The 22,796-nt window shown below is 45.7% G+C and overlaps 1 protein-coding gene across 3 annotated transcripts in view; it reads right to left on the reverse strand.

Annotated features, from left to right (window-relative positions):
- The window catches only part of RXFP1 (relaxin family peptide receptor 1), a 379,356-nt gene that overhangs the window by 261,598 nt on the left and 94,962 nt on the right, over positions 1–22,796 (reverse strand). The window contains exon 1 of one of the 3 annotated variants that reach the window (XM_056561789.1): positions 3,109–3,168. The exons of the other annotated variants lie outside the window; for them this stretch is intronic. The gene's annotated coding sequence lies outside the window, so the exon portion shown is untranslated. Of the gene's footprint in view, positions 1–3,108; positions 3,169–22,796 lie in introns of those variants that run through there. 3 annotated transcript variants of the gene reach the window in all.

The raw sequence follows: 22,796 nt of genomic DNA on the forward strand, positions 1-22,796 counted from the left end.
TGATGGACAATTATTGCTCCTGTGCAGCAACTTTCAAATGAAGGTTTTAATGCAGCATCATATCCATTGTGAATATTACTAACATTAAAGATTATGTTTTAGACTAGGCAACAATCATTGTGATTGCTTTGAAATGTGGCTTTAATGCTAAATATAAAATACATCTGTGTTCAGTAACACCCAGAGTTTGAACATATTGGATAGCTTAGTGATATCTACCGTATGCCCGGATATTAAGAGCCAGTTGAGTTATATAGTAGTTGGGAGTGATCCCTTTGCTGAAAACGCCAACCTTGTTGTTATGCCGAGCGCTCTGGGTCCCTGCTCCTCACCGGAATGCTCGCGGCGTTCACCTTCTTGCAGCGCCCCGGTCAGACCCGCTGACCGGGAGCGCTGCATTAATGTTCCCGGTGGGGATGCGACCCGCGTAGCGGGACGCGCCCGCTCGCGGCTCGCATCCCGGTCTCCTCACCCGTCCTGTTCCCCAATGGCTTAGTCCCGGCGCGCGCGGCCCCGTTCCCTAGAGCGCGCGCGCGCGGGCTCTCTGCGATTTAAAGGGCCAGTGCGCTACTGATTGGTGCCTGGCCCAATTAGTGCTCACACCTGTGCCCTCTCTATATAACCTCACTTCCCCTTCCCAGTATTGCCGGATCTTGTTGCCTTGTGCCAGTGAAAGCGTTTCCTTGTATGTCCCAAGCCAGTGTTCCAGACCCTCTGCAGTTGCCCCTGACTACGATCCTTGCTGCCTGCCCTGACCTTCTGCTACGTCCGACCTTGCTCTTGCCTAATCCCTTGTACCGCGCCTGTCTCAGCCATCAGTTGGGGTTGAGTCGCTATCGGGTGGAACGACCTGGGGGTCACCTGCCGCTGCAAGTCCATCCCGCTTTGCGGCGGGCTCTGGTGAAAACCAGTAACCCCTTAGACTCCGTTCCCCTGGTATGGCCCACGTCATCACCCCACTGACACAGAGGATCCACCACCAGTATCCTCACAGTATCCGGATCCTGACACTTGTTGTCCAAGAATTAAATACATCATTGATGCTAAACGTACATAAAAATAAAATAAATTACATTTATGGGAGATTAAATAACTGTTATGGACTGTACACAAACTGTATACTATGAAGTGTGAAATATTTATTGGCAATTGCAAGATATGTAGTTTCAGTTTGTATATAGAGATATTCTATGGCTACCTATAATAAAAAATACACGAGAAAGTGACAAATTGCTTTTTATGTAAGAGTACGTTCTACGTAATGTATAAGATTTTTGAAAGAAAGATGAAAGATAAAATTTTCACATTTTTTGGGACTTCTAAACTTTGCTGATCATGAGATCAATGAATTTTCAGCAGATGCCCAATATAAACAGCATAAGCTGAAAAGTTGTTTTTTTGGTCTAAGGGGGACTTATCAGATTTTACCATATAAAACAAAGCGTTATATATAGTAAAATCTTCTTCCTCACCATCCCAGGGAGATGTAAGAAAGTGTTCCCCGCCGGCCCCTGGGGGAGCAGTACTTATCTAGTCACATCTTCTCTGGCTGTAATCATGCCCTTTCAGCGTGATTGCCAACCAGACCATGGCCTATGTCAATGCTCTGCTACATCAGCTTAGGGAGCAGAGTGGTGACAAGGGCTATTAATAATGCTGAGTGGGCGTGATTACATCTGGAGAAGATGGGACTAGGGTATAGCTCCCCTCTCAGGGGCCTATTTATGAGCTGATGAGAAGACACAATTAAACTATATATCCTCACCATCCCTGCGGGCAGGAACACCCCCCGTGAATGGGGAGGAAGAAGATTTTACCATAAATAATGTGTTGTCTCACGTTATATATGAAAACTTTAAGAAATAGGACATTCTAGTGAATTGGAGGTGATCAGTGGGATTCAGGAGTCGGAACCTGATGATCTATCCTAAGGATAGGTCATCACTTCTTAAAGGCTGGATAACCCAGGGAATTGAAAAAGTGTCTACATTGCTAAAAAAAAATGTTCTAGGTGTATTAATACCATAACATGCCTCTATATAATAGTCATACAGCCACTAAATAATAAAATAATACCAGTATGCAAGGGACAAATATTTTTGCCATACATATTGCTATTATACTTTTACTGAGCAACTCTTGTATACCAAGTCCAATATTACCAATAATACCAGCATACAAGAGACAAATAATACTACCACACCATAACCATATATTACCATGATACTGTTACAGATCAAAAACCAATACATTAAGAACAGCATTATCAACAGTACCAATAAACAAGCAACAACAATACTACCACACCTTGACCACATAGCATAACAACATTGTGCCCGAATAATACCACCATATTGTATCTAAAGAGAACACCCTATACAGACAAAAATACCCACACACAGTGACCATACAGCAGTAGATATAAACCCTACCCAGTCTATGCAGGCCATATAAATGATTACAGTGTACTTACATCTCGTGACTCACAGGTGATGTGTGCATTCACTCACCTTCCCTTCTTCATCTGGCCCAGACCACCTTGACAACTTATCCCATCTAAAAAGTATATCTGCAGAATTTGTTGGACAGACTTTTCCAACACCATCTTTACCTTTTCCTTACACACAGTGCTCCAAACAGTAATAATCCCTCTATTAGTAAGTAGGTTCCCCCAGTAAGTAGATGCCCTCCAGTAGGTAGCCAGGTGCCACTTAGAAGGGAGATAGGTGCTCATTTTATGTATTTGTTCATCAGTAGGTAGATACTGTAGGTTACCACATAAGTAGTTGCCCCTAGTAGTTAGCTAAGGGTACCACAGTAGCCAGATAGGTACCCCCAGTAAGTAACCAGGTTCCCAAGTAGCTAGAGAAATACTCCCAGTAGGTAGCCAAGTGCTAAGCCAAGTAGGTAGATAGACCTGAGTAGATAGCCAGGAGTAGATAGCCAGGACCCTTTAGTAAGTAGTAGAAAGCAGGCCCCCCAGTAGGTAATTGCATTCTGTATGTAGACTAGTGCACCCGATATGTAGTCCTGTGCCCCCCAGTAAAGATAAAATTGCCCCCCTCCACAGGATGTAGATGTAAAAAATAAACACTACATACTACTTACATCCTTTTGTAGGTTGTAGACCCAAGACAGCCCGTGGTCACTGAGATTTGGGGAAAGTGCGCTGGACTGCCGGCACTAGCGATCGCCAGCAATCGCACCCCTTCCTGGTTAAACGCTACCTTTAACCATCCCTACCTTCCTTTTCGAACAGTGCATTCTCACTTTGCCCTTCCCAACTTGAGCAGGGTATGTAAAGGATTTAGGAATAAATCTCATCTGATGCATTTATACCAGGATATTTTCCCCAGTGTTTTACAGCATGTGAACTACATATCCATATGTAACAGGCTTAAAATTCTGAATGTCCCCAAGGAAAAAAATTGACCTACTTGCAAGAATAACTGATCAGTTATTTTCTGAGAGTGACCGTATTCCTCTTTTTCTACCACTATTAAAGCCCTGAAGAAATTTGTGAATTATGTGTGTAGGTATTGTTTTCTGTATATACGAGGGTTCGACAGTGCAATAACTTGAAAAGAGGAATTTACAGACCTGTTTCAGTCGTTACTTCTTCTTCGGACCCTCTGTTATACGAATATAGGCCGACATTTATCATTGTCTCTAGACTGTTTTTTGTGTCTAGAAAGGGTGCAAAAAAGGCGCAAGCAGAGTTTATTTGTGCCTTTTTTGCGCCTTTTGGTTTCCACATTTCTGCAGATTTTGAGTTGCAATTCACAGATTTTGGCAATACATATTATATGGAAGGGCTTTATGAACTGCACCTTTTTGTAAAAAGGCGCAAAAAAGGCGCAAAGCCACTGAAAAGTCTCTAAAACTACACCAGCCCAGACTTCGCTTAGCTTTTTGGTGCATGTAAAGAGAGAAATTTCAGAAAATGTAACCTGCGCAAAATGTATCAAATGCTCCGTGACCAATTACCAACACACAAAAAAAAGGTGTAGAAAAATGCTTCACTCACACCTATAATGATAAATGATAAATTAATAACACCTTTGGATTTAGTAGCATTATAACATAACAAGTTATCATTATTTAAATACCATAATGCTCAAACTATGTGGCCTAAATTTAATGTTTTTTTTCAACTAGAAATATTATAAAAAACAAAAAATACATTATGTACTCCAGCATTGCCTCCTCTTTAGTGGTTCCCATGACACGTGCAGTGATGATATCACATATACAGCGGATGAAATAAATATTGAACATGTCACCTTTTTTCACTAGGTTCTATGCCAGTCTACATAAGCTCTTAATAGAAGTCTAAGGAATAGCATGTTATGTTTGTTTTTGGCTGTTCTCTGTTTACCTCATAACTAGTGCACAGCATTCTTTTTCTTTCATTTTTTTTTCATTCTTTTTTTTCTTTTTTTTTTTTTATGGTAGTCAAGGGCCCTACCTGCAAACATTTTGACTCTTTATGTCATGTATAAAAAACACCAAAAAGTAAGCTTAACAAAGATCAATAGCAACATAGGTAATGCAAAGTTATTGGTGCAGTTTTTGCTAAATTGACAACTAGAAATATTATATAAAACAAAACAAAAAGCAAGTTATGTACTACAGTGCTGCCTCCTCTCTAATTGTTCCCACAACACGTGCAGTGATGGAATCACATATACAGAGGATGAAATAAGTATTGAACATGTCACCTTTTTTCTTACTGAATATATTTCCAAATGTGCTATTGACACAAAATGTTTACCAGATGTTGGTAAAAACGAGTAATCCATAAATTCAAATAAATAAACAAATAAGCTCAGAAATTAAGTTTTGTCTAATAAAGTGAAATGACACAAGGAAAAAGTATTGAACACATGAAGAACCCTTTCGCATAATAAAGCATGGAAAGCCAAGACAACTGCTGAAATATATAAATTTTCAATAATCAATCCAGCCCCTTGTCAGTGCAAATTAATATCAGCTGGTTCAATCCCAACTGGTGGTCTACAAAAAAAGGTCTTATTATCAAGGTGTCACACAAGACACATCTCATGATGGCAGGGCCGGATTAACGTAGGGGCGGATGGAGCGGCAGCTCCAGGCCCCTACGTTAAAATAGGCCCGGCGGCCTGCACAAACGGCCGCACAGACTGAGGGCTGCAACATGCTGGGACCGGTGCTGGCACGGTCCCAGCATGTGCATAACCGGATGCTTCACCTGCGGGCCCTATCGTTCCCCTTGCGACTGGGCCAGCAGGTCAAGGATCCGGGACGCGAGCAGAACCAGATCCACCTGTCCCGAATCTCCGAGCGACCGCAGCTTTTAACACTGAGTGCGCCTTTAAGACGCACACAGCGTTAAGCGTGCGCTCGGTGCGGCAGCTGACGTAACAGGAAGGAGCCGGCGGCTCCGTCCTGTCACTCCATCCCGGGCTTCCTGTGCGGCAGCGGCTCTGCGGAGGCTGTCAGCACAGGAGAGAAGAGGAGAGAACAGGAGCTGCGGGGGAATGAGACAGAGGTGAGTTTTTTTTTGGTTTTTTTGCTGGGGGCATTATTATGTGAGGGGGCATTACTTATATGGGGGCAAAATGACGGGGGCATACTTATATGGGCGCAAGGTGAGGGGGCATTACTTATATGGGGGCAAAGTAATAATAAGTAATGCCCCCCTAACTTTGCCCCCAATAAGTAATGCCCCCTCACATGCCTCCCATACATAATAATGCCCCTCACATGGCCCCCATATATAGTAATGCCCCCATATAAGTAATGCCCCCATATAAGTAATGCATTAATATGTGAGGGGGGCATTAATATGTGAGGGGGTATTAATATACGAGGGGGCCATTTGAGGGGGCATTGATATGTGAGGGGGCCATGTAGGGGGGCATTAATATGTGAGGGGGCATTATTATATGTGGGGGCCATGTGAGAGTGGCATTATTACATGTGGAGGACATGTGAGAGGGGCATAATTATATGTGGGGGACATGTGAGGGGGGGCATTATTATATGAGGGGGACATGTGAGGGGGCATTATTATATGAGGGGGACATGTGAGGGGGCATTATTATATGTGGGGGACATGTGAGGGGGCATTATTATATGTGGAGGACATGTGAGAGGGGCATTATCATATGTGGGGGACATGTGAGGGGGGGCATTATTATATGTGGGGGACATGTGAGGGGGGGCATTATTATATGTGGGGGACATGTGAGGGGGGCATTATTATATGAGGGGGGCATGAGGGGGGGCATTATTATATGAGGGGGACATGTGAGGGGGCATTATTATATGAGGGGGACATGTGAGGGGGCATTATTATATGAGGGGGACATGTGAGGGGGCATTATTATATGTGGGGGACATGTGAGGGGGCATTATTATATGTGGGGGACATGTGAGGGGGGTCATTATTATATGTGGGGGACATGTGAGGAGGGGCATTATTATATTTGGGGGACATGTGAGGGGGGGCATTATTATATGTGGGGGACATGTGAGGGGGGGCATTATTATATGTGGGGGACATGTGAGGGGGGCATTATTATATGTGGGGGACATGTGAGGGGGGGCATTATTATATGAGAGGGACATGTGAGGGGGCCTAATGATATGTGGGGGACATGTGTGGGGGGGGGCATTATTATATGAGGGGGACATGTGTGGGGGGGCATTATTATATGAGGGAGACATGTGAGGGGGGCATTGTTATATGAGGGGGACATGTGAGGGGGCATTATTATATGTGGGGGACATGTGAGGGGGCATTATTATATGTGGGGGACATGTGAGGGGGCATTATTATATGTGGGGGACATGTGAGGGGGCATTATTATATGTGGGGGACATGTGAGGGGGCATTATTATATGTGGGGGACATGTGAGGGGGGGCATTATTATATGTGGGGGACATGTGAGGGGGCATTATTATATGTGGGGGACATGTGAGGGGGCATTATTATATGTGAGGGACATGTGAGGGGGGCATTATTATATGTGGGGGACATGTGAGGGGGGCATTATTATATGAGGGGGACATGTGAGGGGGCATTATTATATGTGGGGGACATGTGAGGGGGGGCATTATTATATGAGGGGGACATGTGAGGGGGGCATTATTATGTGTAGGAGCCATGTGAGGGGGGCATTATTATGTGTGGGGGGCCTGTAAGGGGGGCATTATTATGTGTGGGAGCCATGTGAGGGGGACATTACTATATATGGGGGGGTCATGTTAGGGGGCATTATAATCTATGGGGGTAATGTAAGGAGGCATTACTATATATGGGGCAATGTGAGGGGGCATTATATTATATAGGGGCAATGAGAGGGGGCATTATAATGTATGAGGACAATGTTGGGGCCTAATACTATATAGGGCACAGAAGGAACTACTATATGGGGCAGTGCAATACATATAGGGGGTTTGTATAGAGGTGAGGATTTTGCTGTAGCGAGAATCCTAAAATGTTTGTCTGGCAGATTCGGTGAAGACGAATTGTGATTGGGAGAAATCTTCATGATGACTCAGACAGATGGAGAAGAAAGAGAAAAGTGAGCGACTCCGAACAGAGTAGACGCCCCGTAAGTATATAACTATAATAACCTATATGGTCTGCAGCCCCTGTGAGTATATAACTATAATAACCTATATGGTCTGCAGCCCCTGTGTACAGCTCAAATCTATTCCTGTGTAGGGTTATTGATCTTTTGTATTCTGTACTGGTTTTTATTCAATAACAATATAGCAGTGTTAGTGGTCATGGTAGTGGTCATGGTGTGGTAGGTTTATATGTCCCTTGTATTGTGGTGTTATTAGTGATACTGGTCTGTGTATAGTGGCTTTTATTTCCATACAGTATGGTGGTATTGTTTAGTCAGTGGTCATGGTGTGGTAGATTTATATGTCCCTTGTATTGTGGTGTTATTAGTGATACTGGTCTGTGTATAGTGGCTTTTATTTCCATACAGTATGGTGGTATTGTTTAGTCAGTGGTCATGGTGTGGTAGATTTATATGTCCCTTGTATTGTGGTGTTATTAGTGATACTGGTCTGTGTATAGTGGCTTTTATTTCCATACAGTATGGTGGTATTGTTTAGTCAGTGGTCATGGTGTGGTAGATTTATATGTCCCTTGTATTGTAGTGTTATTAGTGATACTGGTCTGTGTATAGTGGCTTTTATTTCCATACAGTATGGTGGTATTGTTTAGTCAGTGGTCATGGTGTGGTAGATTTATATGTCCCTTGTATTGTGGTGTTATTAGTGATACTGGTCTGTGTATAGGCCGCATCACATTTTCTATGTTCACGAGGCAGTGAGCGTCTGTATACAACCTGTCACATTGCCATGATTACTTACACATGTGGTGAGTGTTTTTGACCTAACCCCTTCTCCGCCATTGTTTTTAATTCTCTTGTAGATACGTATTTAATCATGATTATATTTTCACTATGATCGGTTTGGTGATATGTAAATGTAATAACACTAAACACATTGTATTTCATTGCACGCATATATCCATACAATGGTCCCTCAAGTTACAATATTAATAGGTTTCGGGACGACCATTGTATGTTGAGACCAGAACTCTATGGAAACCTGGTAATTGGTTCTGAAGCCCCAAAATGTCATCTGAAAATAGGAAAAAGTGAGGATTAAATAAAAATAAGTAGATAACTAATACAGATAAAGCAAATCCTTACACATAAATAAGAAACATCTGCTGGGAGCTGTAATCACTGTCTATTTCAGTGTTTTCCAACCAGGGTGCCTCCAGCTGTTGCAAAACTACAACTCCCAGCATGCCTGGACAGGCTGTCCGGGCATGCTGGGAGTTGTAGTTTTGCAACAGCTGGAGGCACCCTCGTTGGGAAACACTGGTCTATGTAGAGGACAGGAGCTTCTTCAGGGTCCTGTACAGTACACAGTGTCCTAAAAAAGTATCATGGAGCCGCCCTCACCTGGTGTCCAAAGGAGCAGCTAACCCTGGTACAGGTAAAGAGTACAGAACATGTAATACCTCCCTGTACTGTAGGGGGCGCTACCAGACAGCCAGTCAGTGCATGCACTTCAGTAATACAGGGGTTTTACCAGTAAATGTCCATTCTGATTGGTCGGTTCTTCCGGCCATTGACATGTTTCGCAGATCTGGACTGTCTGTACATTGTATGTTGAGTTTGGTTTCAAGTTACAATGGTCCAGAAAAGACCATTGTATGTTGAAACTATTGTATGTTGAGGCCATTGTAAGCTGAGGGATCACTGTATGTGTATTTTATTTTTTTACACTGGATCATTGTATTTTTTTTTTTTTTTTTTAACCTTTTCACTTTGATTTGCTATAATTACCCTGTAATTGATTTTGTGTGTGTTCACACATAAATAATAGTACTCTGGTCACTTTTGTATGCTTGATAAAGACTGTGCAGACAGTCGAAACGTTGCTTGCCACATATGAGGAAATAAACTACACTGCTTTTCACCTTATATTGGAGGCTGTGGGACGCTTTCTATTTGTGTCGATTACTGCCGCCAGCGACCAGGGCTGTGATTGGGCCCGCTTGCAACCACATCACCTTGACGCTGTTCAGATTTGTTGCTCTACCATGCTTCTACTTAGTTATCTGGCTATCTACCTAGTTAGCTAACAATCCAACTGGCAAGCTACTTACCTGGCTACCTACATATGTCATATGTTTGTCGTACGTGTCGCACATAATGTAAGTAAATGGAGTTGCACTGCAACCCACAAATGGCCGCAACCCAGCTGTTGGGTCACAGACACTTGTAGGCCCATCAAAATCCTCAGCACCAGGCCCATGATGCTCTTAATCCGGCCCTGCATGATGGGTAAAAGTAAAGATTTGTCTCAAGACCATTACAACCTGATTATTACAGAAAATAACAATGGAGCTAGTTACAGGCGCATTTTTAAGCTTCTGTATGTTCACTATAAATATTCCCCTACCAGAAGAGTTATCCAAGAGCCAAGGACCACTTGTTGAGAGCTTCAAAAAGATCTGGAATTTGCAGGTGCTGTTGTCTCAATGAAACAATATTTAGTGAGATAATGGTGATGTGTTCTTATTTCACCTGCTGTATAATTCATGATGGTGCAGCCTGTTAATGGCTGGAATCCCTCTTTAACAAAGGAAATCCTTAGATGGACACAGGGTCTAATACACTGCTCAAAAGAAATAAAGGGAACACTACGATAACACATCCCATATCTGAATGAATGAACGAATAGTATGAAATACTTTAATCTTTACATAGTTGAATGTGCTGACAACAAAATCACACAACGATTATCAATAAAATTAAATTTATCAACCCATGGGGGTCTGGATATGGAGTCACTGTTACGCCGAGCGCTCCGGGTCCCCGCTCCTCCCCGGAGCGCTCGCTACACTCTCCTCACTGCAGCGCTCCGGTCAGTTCCACTGACCCGGGGCGCTGCGATACCGCCTCCAGCCGGGATGCGATTCGCGATGCAGGTAGCGCCCGCTCGCGATGCGCACCCCGGCTCCCGTACCTGACTCGCTCTCCGTCAGTCCTGTCCCGGCGCGCGCGGCCCCGCTCCCTAGGGCGCGCGCGCGCCGGGTCTTTGCGATTTAAAGGGCCACTGCGCCGCTGATTGGCGCAGTGGTTCCAATTAGTGTTATCACCTGTGCACTTCCCTATATCACCTCACTTCCCCTTCACTCCCTCGCCGGATCTTGTTGCCATCGTGCCAGTGAAAGCGTTTCCTTGTGTGTTCCTAGCCTGTGTTCCAGACCTCCTGCCGTTGCCCCTGACTACGATCCTTGCTGCCTGCCCCGACCTTCTGCTACGTCCGACCTTGCTTCTGTCTACTCCCTTGTACCGCGCCTATCTTCAGCAGCCAGAGAGGTTGAGCCGTTGCTAGTGGATACGACCTGGTCACTACCGCCGCAGCAAGACCATCCCGCTTTGCGGCGGGCTCTGGTGAAAACCAGTAGTGACTTAGAACCGATCCACTAGCACGGTCCACGCCAATCCCTCTCTGGCACAGAGGATCCACTACCTGCCAGCCGGCATCGTGACAGTAGATCCGGCCATGGATCCCGCTGAAGTTCCTCTGCCAGTTGTCGCTGACCTCACCACGGTGGTCGCCCAGCAGTCACAACAGATAGCGCAACAAGGCCAACAGCTGTCTCAACTGACTGTTATGCTACAACAGTTACTACCACAGCTCCAGCAATCATCTCCTCCGCCAGCTCCTGCACCTCCTCCGCAGCGAGTGGCCGCTTCTGGACTACGACTATCCTTGCCGGATAAATTTGATGGGGACTCTAAGTTTTGCCGTGGCTTTCTTTCCCAATGTTCATTGCACTTGGAGATGATGTCGGACCAGTTCCCCACTGAAAGGTCTAAGGTGGCTTTCGTAGTCAGCCTTCTGTCTGGAAAAGCCCTGTCTTGGGCCACACCGCTCTGGGACCGCAATGACCCCGTCACTGCCTCTGTACACTCCTTCTTCTCGGAAATTCGAAGTGTCTTTGAGGAACCTGCCCGAGCCTCTTCTGCTGAGACTGCCCTGTTGAACCTGGTCCAGGGTAATTCTTCCCTTGGCGAGTATGCCGTACAATTCCGTACTCTTGCTTCAGAATTATCCTGGAATAATGAGGCACTCTGCGCGACCTTTAAAAAAGGCCTATCCAGCAACATTAAAGATGTTCTGGCCGCACGAGAAATCCCTGCTAATCTACATGAACTCATTCACCTAGCCACTCGCATTGACATGCGTTTTTCCGAAAGGCGTCAGGAGCTCCGCCAGGATATGGACTCTGTTCGCACGAGGCGTTTCTTCTCCCCGGCTCCTCTCTCCTCTGGTCCCCTGCAATCTGTTCCTGTGCCTCCCGCCGTGGAGGCTATGCAGGTCGACCGGTCTCGCCTGACACCTCAAGAGAGGACACGACGCCGCATGGAGAATCTCTGCCTGTACTGTGCTAGTACCGAACACTTCCTGAAGGATTGTCCTATCCGTCCTCCCCGCCTGGAAAGACGTACGCTGACTCCGCACAAAGGTGAGACAGTCCTTGATGTCTACTCTGCTTCTCCACGTCTTACTGTGCCTGTGCGGATGTCTGCCTCTGCCTTCTCCTTCTCTGCTGTGGCCTTCTTGGACTCCGGATCTGCAGGAAATTTTATTTTGGCCTCTCTCGTCAACAGGTTCAACATCCCGGTGACCAGTCTCGCCAGACCCCTCTACATCAATTGTGTAAACAATGAAAGATTGGACTGTACCATACGTTTCCGCACGGAGCCCCTTCTAATGTGCATCGGATCTCATCACGAGAGGATTGAACTTTTGGTCCTCCCCAATTGCACTTCTGAAATTCTCCTTGGACTTCCCTGGCTTCAACTCCATTCCCCAACCCTGGATTGGTCCACTGGGGAGATCAGGAGTTGGGGGCCCTCTTGTTCCAAGGACTGCCTAAAACCGGTTCCCAGTAACCCTTGCCGTGACTCTGTGGTTCCTCCTGTAACCGGTCTCCCTAAGGCCTATATGGACTTTGCGGACGTTTTTTGCAAAAAACAAGCTGAGACTCTACCTCCTCACAGGCCTTATGATTGTCCTATTGACCTCCTCCCGGGCACTACTCCACCCCGGGGCAGAATCTATCCTCTGTCCGTCCCAGAGACTCTTGCCATGTCTGAATACGTCCAGGAAAATTTAAAAAAGGGCTTTATCCGTAAATCCTCCTCTCCTGCCGGAGCCGGATTTTTCTTTGTGTCCAAAAAAGATGGCTCTCTACGTCCTTGCATTGACTACCGCGGTCTTAATAAAATCACGGTTAAGAACCGCTACCCCCTACCCCTCATCTCTGAACTCTTTGATCGCCTCCAAGGTGCCCACATTTTTACCAAACTGGACTTAAGAGGTGCTTATAATCTCATCCGCATCAGAGAGGGGGATGAATGGAAAACGGCATTTAACACCAGAGATGGACACTTTGAGTATCTGGTCATGCCCTTTGGCCTGTGCAACGCCCCTGCCGTCTTCCAAGACTTTGTTAATGAAATTTTTCGTGATCTCCTATACTCCTGTGTTGTTGTATATCTGGACGATATCCTGATTTTTTCTGCCAATCTAGAAGAACACCGCCAGCATGTCCGTATGGTTCTTCAGAGACTTCGTGACAATCAACTCTATGCCAAAATAGAGAAATGTCTGTTTGAATGCCAATCTCTTCCTTTCCTAGGATACTTGGTCTCTGCCCAGGGACTACAAATGGATCCAGACAAACTCTCTGCCGTCTTAGATTGGCCACGCCCCTCCGGACTCCGTGCCATCCAACGTTTTTTGGGGTTCGCCAATTATTACAGGCAATTTATTCCACATTTTTCTACCGTTGTGGCTCCTATTGTGGCTTTAACCAAAAAAAATGCCGATCCCAAGTCTTGGCCTCCTCAAGCGGAAGACGCCTTTAAACGGCTCAAGTCTGCCTTTTCTTCGGCTCCCGTGCTCTCCAGACCTGACCCATCTAAACCCTTCCTATTGGAGGTTGATGCCTCCTCAGTGGGAGCTGGAGCTGTCCTTCTACAAAAAAACTCTTCCGGGCATGCTGTTACTTGTGGTTTTTTTTCTAGGACCTTCTCTCCGGCGGAGAGGAACTACTCCATCGGGGATCGAGAGCTTCTAGCCATTAAATTAGCACTTGAGGAATGGAGGCATCTGCTGGAGGGATCAAGATTTCCAGTTATTATTTACACCGATCACAAGAACCTCTCCTACCTCCAGTCTGCCCAACGGCTGAATCCTCGTCAGGCCAGGTGGTCTCTGTTCTTTGCCCGATTTAATTTTGAAATTCACTTTCGGCCTGCCGATAAGAACATTAGGGCCGATGCTCTCTCTCGTTCCTCAGATGCTTCTGAAGTTGAACTCTCTCCTCAACACATCATTCCTCCTGACTGCCTGATTTCCACTTCTCCAGCCTCCATCAGGCAAACTCCTCCAGGAAAGACCTTTGTTTCTCCACGCCAACGCCTCGGAATCCTCAAATGGGGTCACTCCTCCCATCTCGCAGGTCATGCGGGCATCAAGAAATCTGTGCAACTCATCTCTCGCTTCTATTGGTGGCCGACTCTAGAGACTGATGTGGTGGACTTTGTGCGAGCCTGCACTATCTGTGCCCGGGATAAGACTCCTCGCCAGAAGCCCGCTGGTTTTCTTCATCCTCTGCCTGTCCCCGAACAGCCTTGGTCTCTGATTGGTATGGATTTTATTACTGACTTACCCCCATCCCATGGCAACACTGTTATTTGGGTGGTCGTTGATCGATTCTCCAAAATGGCACATTTCATCCCTCTTCCTGGTCTTCCTTCAGCGCCTCAGTTGGCTAAACAATTTTTTGTACACATTTTTCGTCTTCACGGGTTGCCTACGCAGATCGTCTCGGATAGAGGCGTCCAATTCGTGTCTAAATTCTGGAGGGCTCTCTGTAAACAACTCAAGATTAAATTAAATTTTTCTTCTGCATATCATCCTCAATCCAATGGACAAGTAGAAAGAATTAACCAGGTCTTGGGTGATTATTTACGACATTTTGTTTCCTCCCGCCAGGATGACTGGGCAGATCTTCTACCTTGGGCCGAATTCTCGTATAATTTCAGAGTCTCTGAATCTTCCTCCAAATCCCCATTTTTCGTGGTGTACGGCCGTCACCCTCTTCCTCCCCTCCCTACCCCCTTGCCCTCTGGTCTGCCCGCTGTGGATGAAATTTCTCGTGATCTTTCCATCATATGGAGAGAGACCCAAAATTCTCTCTTACAGGCTTCTTCACGCATGAAGAAATTCGCGGATAAGAAAAGAAGAGCTCCTCCCATTTTTTCCCCTGGAGACAAGGTATGGCTCTCCGCTAAATATGTCCGCTTCCGTGTCCCTAGCTATAAGTTGGGACCACGCTATCTTGGTCCTTTCAAAATTTTGCGCCAGATTAATCCTGTCTCTTACAAACTTCTTCTTCCCCCTTCTCTTCGTATTCCTAATGCCTTTCACGTTTCTCTTCTTAAACCACTTATCATTAACCGTTTCTCTCCCAAATCTGTTCCTCCCACTCCTGTCTCCGGCTCCTCGGACATCTTCTCCGTCAAAGAGATTTTAGCATCAAAAAAGGTCAGAGGGAAAACCTTCTTTTTAGTGGATTGGGAGGGTTGTGGTCCAGAAGAGAGGTCCTGGGAACCTGAGGACAATATCCTGGACAAAAGTCTGGTCCTCAGGTTCTCAGGCTCCAAGAAGAGGGGGAGACCCAAGGGGGGGGGTACTGTTACGCCGAGCGCTCCGGGTCCCCGCTCCTCCCCGGAGCGCTCGCTACACTCTCCTCACTGCAGCGCTCCGGTCAGTTCCACTGACCCGGGGCGCTGCGATACCGCCTCCAGCCGGGATGCGATTCGCGATGCGGGTAGCGCCCGCTCGCGATGCGCACCCCGGCTCCCGTACCTGACTCGCTCTCCGTCAGTCCTGTCCCGGCGCGCGCGGCCCCGCTCCCTAGGGCGCGCGCGCGCCGGGTCTTTGCGATTTAAAGGGCCACTGCGCCGCTGATTGGCGCAGTGGTTCCAATTAGTGTTATCACCTGTGCACTTCCCTATATCACCTCACTTCTCCTTCACTCCCTCGCCGGATCTTGTTGCCATCGTGCCAGTGAAAGCGTTTCCTTGTGTGTTCCTAGCTTGTGTTCCAGACCTCCTGCCGTTGCCCCTGACTACGATCCTTGCTGCCTGCCCCGACCTTCTGCTACGTCCGACCTTGCTTCTGTCTACTCCCTTGTACCGCGCCTATCTTCAGCAGCCAGAGAGGTTGAGCCGTTGCTAGTGGATACGACCTGGTCACTACCGCCGCAGCAAGACCATCCCGCTTTGCGGCGGGCTCTGGTGAAAACCAGTAGTGACTTAGAACCGATCCACTAGCACGGTCCACGCCAATCCCTCTCTGGCACAGAGGATCCACTACCTGCCAGCCGGCATCGTGACAGTCACACTCAAATTCAAAGCGGAAAACCACACTACAGGCTGATCCAACTTTGATGTAATGTCCTTAAAACAAGTCAAAAGGAGGCCCAGTATTTTGTGTGGCCTCCCCGTTCCCATAGGACCTCCCTACAATGCCTGGACATTCTCCTGATGAGGTGGCAGATGGTCTCCTGAAGGATGTCCTCCCAGACCTGGAATAAAGCATGTTGGCGGATGGAGCGAGACATGATGTCCCATATGTACTTAATCGGATTCAGGTCTAGGGATCGGGCGGGCCAGTCCATAGCATCAATGCCTTCCTCTTGCAGGAACTGCTGACACACTCCAGCCACATAAGGTCTAGCATTGTCTTGCATTAGGAGGAACCCAGGGCAAACCACACCAGCATGTGGTCTCACAAGGGGTCTGAGGATCTCATTTTGATATCTAATGGCATTCAGGCTACCTCTGGCAAGCACATGGAGGGCTGTACGGCCCCCCCAAAGAAATGCCACTCCACACCGTTACTGACTCACCACCAAACCGGTCATGCTGGAGGATGTTACAGGCAGCAGAATGTTCTCCATGGTGTCTCCAGACTCTGTCATATCTGTCACATGTGCTCAGTGTGAAGCTGCTTTCATCTGTGAAGAGTATAGGGCGCCAGTGTCGAATTTGCCAATCTTGGTGTTCTCTGTCAAGTGCCAATCGTCCTGCACGGTGTTCGGCTGTAAGCACAACCCCCACCTGTGGACATCGGGTCCTCATACCACCCTCATGGAGTCTGTTTCTGATCGTTTGAGTGGATACATGCACATTTGTGGCCTGCTGGAGGTCATTTTGCAGAGCTCTGGCAGTGCTCTTCCTTGATGGGTTGTTGCCTCCTGTGGCCTCCACCACGTCTCCTGATGTAATGGCCTGTCTCCTGGTAGCACCCCTATGTTTTATTTTACAATCTTTTTATTGGGTTTTCAAAACATAAACATAACAGACATTTATAACATAGCGTTAAACAGTCATGACATCTCTTACATGGGGTGATCCGTCACATAATATAATATACATGCATATTACAAGGATATTATTGCAAGATTACGCGTATGCGACAATCAACCCTTCAATAGTAAATTATGCTCTGGACACTATGCTGACATACACAGCAAACCTTCTTGCCACAGCTCGCATTGATGTGCCATCCTGGATGAGCTGCACTACCTGAGCCACTTGTGTGGGTTGTAGACCACACAACCACTCATGCTACCACTAGAGTGAAAGCACCGCCAGCATTCAAAAGTGACCCAAACATCAGGCACAAAGCATAGGAACTGAGAAGTGGTCTGTGGTCAACACCTGGAGAACCATTCCTTTATTGGGGATGTTTTGCTAATTGCCTATAATTTCCACCTGTTGTCTGTTCCATTTGCACAACAGCATGTGAAATTGATTGTCAATCAGTGTTGCTTCCTGAGTGGACAGTGTGATTTCACAGAAATGGGATTGACTTGGCGTTACATTGTGTTGTTTAAGTGTTCCCTTTATTTTTTTTTGAGCAGTGTATATAGTGTATTGGTGTATAGCTGTGAATCAGACATATCATAAGAATAAAACAAGGAGAAACTTGGCAGATGAGGCCACCAACGGTGGGTGCTGTCCTCTGTGGAAGTAGCCACTTGTTTGCAATGCCTCTCCAATCTGTGAGGGCTCCTATACTAAAATTTCCAAAATTTACAGTAAAGAGCTTATTACTGGCATGTCATAAACGTCAAATTTGGGGAAAAAAACTTTTTAGCAAAACATTGGAAAATATGTAATATGTACGTATCATACCAAAAATGGTTGGATTAATATTGTGAGAATATCAAATAATTTATAACCTTAAAAATAGCCTGATGTTTCACTTATATTTTCCCTTGAGCATGAATGTGGAACAGAAGAAAAAGGGCTTACAATTACATCCTGTAGATTTAGTTTCTTTTTATAACCAGCAGCAAGTCTACCAGGATTATTGAAAAAAAACAAAAAAAAATGCTGTTCTCGTGGCGAAAAGAATATATCTTTATTTAAAATATAAGGAGCATAACATCACATAAAGACAAGAAAATCAGAATCAGAAAGACAAGAATCATGGGATTTAAGGTAAAAAACAGGGCAGTCAGGGTGCCCAAAAATGTCACTCCGACCTCCCTCCTTTTGACCTTACATCCAAGTCATGAACATTTTTACTAAAGGTAAGATATCTTCATGTTTGTTTAATAATATTTCCTCCATCTCGATGCCCTTTTTTTCACCTTTTCTCTCTTCATTTATAAAAGTTATATTAACCCATTTCTTAGCCTCATGTAAAATGTAGTGTATTGGCAGAGGAAGTGTATGCCACTTTTTTTTTAGGGCTAAACTTACTTCTGCCCATGTATAAAATATTTGAGGATGTTACTGACACAGCTGTGTATGAATCTGGGAATTTTGCCCTCGTAACACATTTGTTCTATGCATTGCATATACAGGTTGTTTAATAAAACTGCATTTCGTTAAGTAGTTCCCTAAATTGTAGATCTTCTCTGTCCATATTTGATATGTGATGCCAGCTTTAGCAGAGAAGTCCATTCTTCATTATCCATACACAACATTCAGCACATAGCTTTGCCAGGATCCTGATGGTCTGGTTGAACTGGGATTCCACTGGAGGGCAAGGGTGGCTGCAGGACCAACAGGGACAGTTCATACAAGGCCTTTATAGATGTTGCAACACTCGTAACAACCCAGGTGAGAGCATCCCCTTGGGGTTTGGAGTATTTGCCCCCACTGTCCTTGTATCTCTGCACATGAAGCACTTCTCTCTTTTCTTCTTATAGTACTTTTGCCTTTACACAAAATGGGAGAGACTATGTGGGGGGAGATTTATCAAAACCAATGTAGAGGAAAAGTTGACCAGTTGCCCATAGAAAACAAATCAGCTTGCTTCTTTCATTTTTAAAAAGGCCTTTGAAAAATGAAAGACACAATCAGATTGGTTGCTATGGGCAACAGGTCAACTTTTCCTCTACACAGATATTGTTAAATCTCCTCCTATATCTCAGACAGCATGCCTGGTGGCATGGATTATGTCCCTCTCTGAAATGCTGCAGTGTTTCACAGTAGTACATAGTTGTCAGTGCCCAGTGGGTCTGTTGGGATTTCTTGCTGCCTGTGGTTCTGGCAGCATAAATATCCTGACAAATTCCCTTAGAACCTTTAGATCAAAATGTCTCTGAATCAAGAGAATCCAGACGTGCCTAAACTTTTGACTAGTATTGTATGTACAGAGGAGAATATCTTTGCACACAGAAAGTCTGACTTTTTTTTATTGAAAATAACTTTATTAGCAATAATCATGTACATACATACAGCAAAATGCAACGCAGCACAGGATAAGAAGCAGCACTTAAAAAAACGAATACATGGGCACTCACCATATTAAAACTTCACTTCACTGGCCATAGGAAGCGGTAGAGACACGAAACAGTCTATTGCTCGTGCGCGGCTCCAGCAGCTGCTGGGGTGGTTGTTCCAGTTTCTCTTGTGGATGGAATTTAATCATGAAAGAAGAATAAAAGTGAAGTTTTAATAGGTTGAATGCCCATACTATATTTTTATTACATGAGTTACCGTTTTGGAATACTTCGCTATCGAAAAAGAGATAGAGGAATATCTCGAAATGCATCTAGCCTATACCTTATGGTTATACTCCATACGTACAGCTGGTATACATTGTATTTCAGGTGCAAGCAATTAACTCGGTTCATCTACAACTATAAAGCTTGAGGCGCAGCGCTCATAGCGCACGAGGACGCCGCCATCAGCAAGCTGCTACAGACATCACGCTGGCAACAGATCTCTCCCTCCCCAGGACCACTAACACTGACGACTCACAAACCGGAGTGACGAGATGTCCGTGCGCCCGCAGAGGGTAAGTGTGAGAGTGCCGAGGGACCCCACCGGGACTGGTAAGATTTTAATTTGCTACAGTGTATCCAGTCCCTCGCTTCTATTGACACATAACACATATACCTGCACAAAGATACACAGTATTTAATAAGGAGGAATTTTCGGCTTGAACTGTTGCTCTTTTGCTTTCAGTACTGCCTGAGTTATAACATGGATAATTAAGTGTATATATATACATATGACAAGATATTATCTATTATACTCTTGGACGTTAAGCATACCAATGTATATATCATATTATTTTAATAATATTCTTTTAATTATAATTAGAGATGAGCGAACTTTAGAAAAATTTGATACGTCCGATTCGCCAAATTTGCCGTGAAAATTTGTTTCAGGTCGAATATATTTGCGGCAAAACTGTTTTAAAAACGGCTATTTCTGGCCTACAGAGAGCCTCAATAGGGGTGTAGAACAGCCTGCTTTGTTCTAACACGCATAGGGAGTGTTCTTTGTGGAATAATACTGTTATTCAGTATGACATGCAAATTGCATTGCTATTAGAATCACTGCTACAGAGCAGCAGGGAGACCATAGGGTGTCAAAATTGAAGAGGATAAAGAGATTTTTTGATGTCATTTTAATTTAATTTAATTAGAATGTATTAACATTTTTTGAGTACCCATTCTGGTGAGCATCGAGCTGGCGGTCCAAGCCAGGCAAGATACCACCTGTTCCAGCCCCTGCCTCTCAGCGCCCCCCTGACTATGAAAAGTGTGAATGTTTCATTTAATCAGTTATGGTTCATTGTTATTACTCCAAGCTGTTTCATTGGATTCTTGTGATAATTCCACAGGTCATATGACGTCGATGACCATAGGGCCTCAGTCTTGAAAACATTACATAGATTTTTTTTTAAATGTAAACTTAAGATTTATATTAGATTCCAAAGTTTAATGTCCTGGTGTTTACTTTTAACTAATACTGTATGACTATAAAGCACAATCTAACAAGCAGTCACATGGCGGCACAATGACAGAGCATAGAGGTGGCAGCAGCATGAGGAGACCATAAACTGGCAGAATTACACAGCCTGGAATTGGAATTTAAGGTAATGTCCCAGGCCCAGCAGCATCACTAAAAAATATAGTTGCTGAATGACACAGCCTGGAGCAGGCGGCAGCATGAGTAGACACTAGGGCTTCACAATCCCTAGGATTAAAAGATTAATTTTAAAATAGAAATTGAAGAATTAAGTTAGCTATTGCTACCATTAAATATTTGTAGGTAATGTCCCAGGCCCAGCAACATAAGTAATCTATATACTGGCTGAATGACAGCTTGGAGGTGGCAAAAGCATAATGAGACCATATAGTGTCTGAATGGCACAGCCTAGAGGTGGCTGAAGCATGAGGAGACCATTTAGTGTCTGAATGGCAAAGCCTGGAGTTGGCTGAAGCATGAGTGGACCATATAGTGTCTGAATGGCCAAGCTTGGAGGTGGCTGAAGCATGAGGAGACCATATTGTTACGCCGAGCGCTCCGGGTCCCTGCTCCTCCCCGGAGCGCTCGCAGCGTTCCTCTCTCTGCAGCGCCCAGGTCAGACCCGCTGACCGGGAGCGCTGCACTGAAATTGCTGTCGGGGATGTGATTCGAATAGCGGGACGCACCCGCTCGCGAATCGCATCCCAAGTCACTCACCTGTCCCGGTCCCCGGCTGTCACGTCCTGGCACGTGGCTCCGCTCCTTAGGGCGCGCGCGCTCCAGCTCTCTAAGATTTAAAGGGCCAGTGCACCAGTGATTGGTGCCTGGCCCAATCAGCCTAATTAGCTTCCACCTGCTCCCTGTCCATATTACCTCACTTCCCCTGCACTCCCTTGCCGGATCTTGTTGCCTTGTGCCAGTGAAAGCGTTTAGTGTTGTCCAAAGCCTGTGTTCCAGATCTCCTGCTATCCTCATTGACTACGAACCTTGCCGCCTGCCCCGACCTTCTGCTACGTCTGACCTTGCCTCTGCCTAGTCCTTCTGTCCCACGCCTTCTCAGCAGTCAGCGAGGTTGAGCCGTTGCCGGTGGATACGACCTGGTTGCTACCGCCGCAGCAAGACCATCCCGCTTTGCGGCGGGCTCTGGTGAAAACCAGTAGCAACCCTAGAACCGGTCCACCGACACGGTCCACGCCAATCCCTCGCTGACACAGAGGATCCACATTCAGCCTGCCGAATCGTAACACATATAGTGTCTGAATGGCACAGCCTTGAGTTTGTGGCAGCACAAAGAGACATATAGTGTCTTAATTGTACAGCCTGGAGGTGGCTGAAGCATGAGGAGACCATATAGTGGCTGAATGAGACAGCCTGGACATGGCTGCAGCTTCAGAAGTTCTGAAAGTGACCCTAATGCAGAGGAATTTCTGAAACTGGGGACCAGCACCTTAATTATGTTTTGCAATATCCATGGCAGCACAATAAGAGAGCCTGGAGGTTGTAACATCAGCATGAGGAGACCATAGAGCAGCACAATTAGAGAGCCTGGAGGTGGCAGCATCAGCATGAGGAGACCATAGAGCAGCACAATTAGAATGCCTGGAGGTGGCAGCATCAGAATGAGGAGAACATCGAGCAGCAGCATGACAGAGCCTGGAGGTGGCAGCATCAGCATGAGGAGACCATGTGACAGAACAATGGCAGAGCCTGGAAATGGTAGCATTAGCACGAGGAGACCATAGAGCAATCCAATGACAGAACATGGAGGGGGTAGCATTAGCATGAGGAGACCATAGAGCAGCACAATGACAGAGCCTGGAGGTGGCAGCAGCAGCAAGAATGTCATGCCAACTGAGGATTGAGTCTGTAGAACCCACCGACTTTTGACTGTGGGTGTT

The sequence above is a fragment of the Hyla sarda genome, chromosome 1, assembly GCF_029499605.1.
Source record: "Hyla sarda isolate aHylSar1 chromosome 1, aHylSar1.hap1, whole genome shotgun sequence".
Lineage (NCBI taxonomy): Eukaryota > Metazoa > Chordata > Amphibia > Anura > Hylidae > Hyla > Hyla sarda.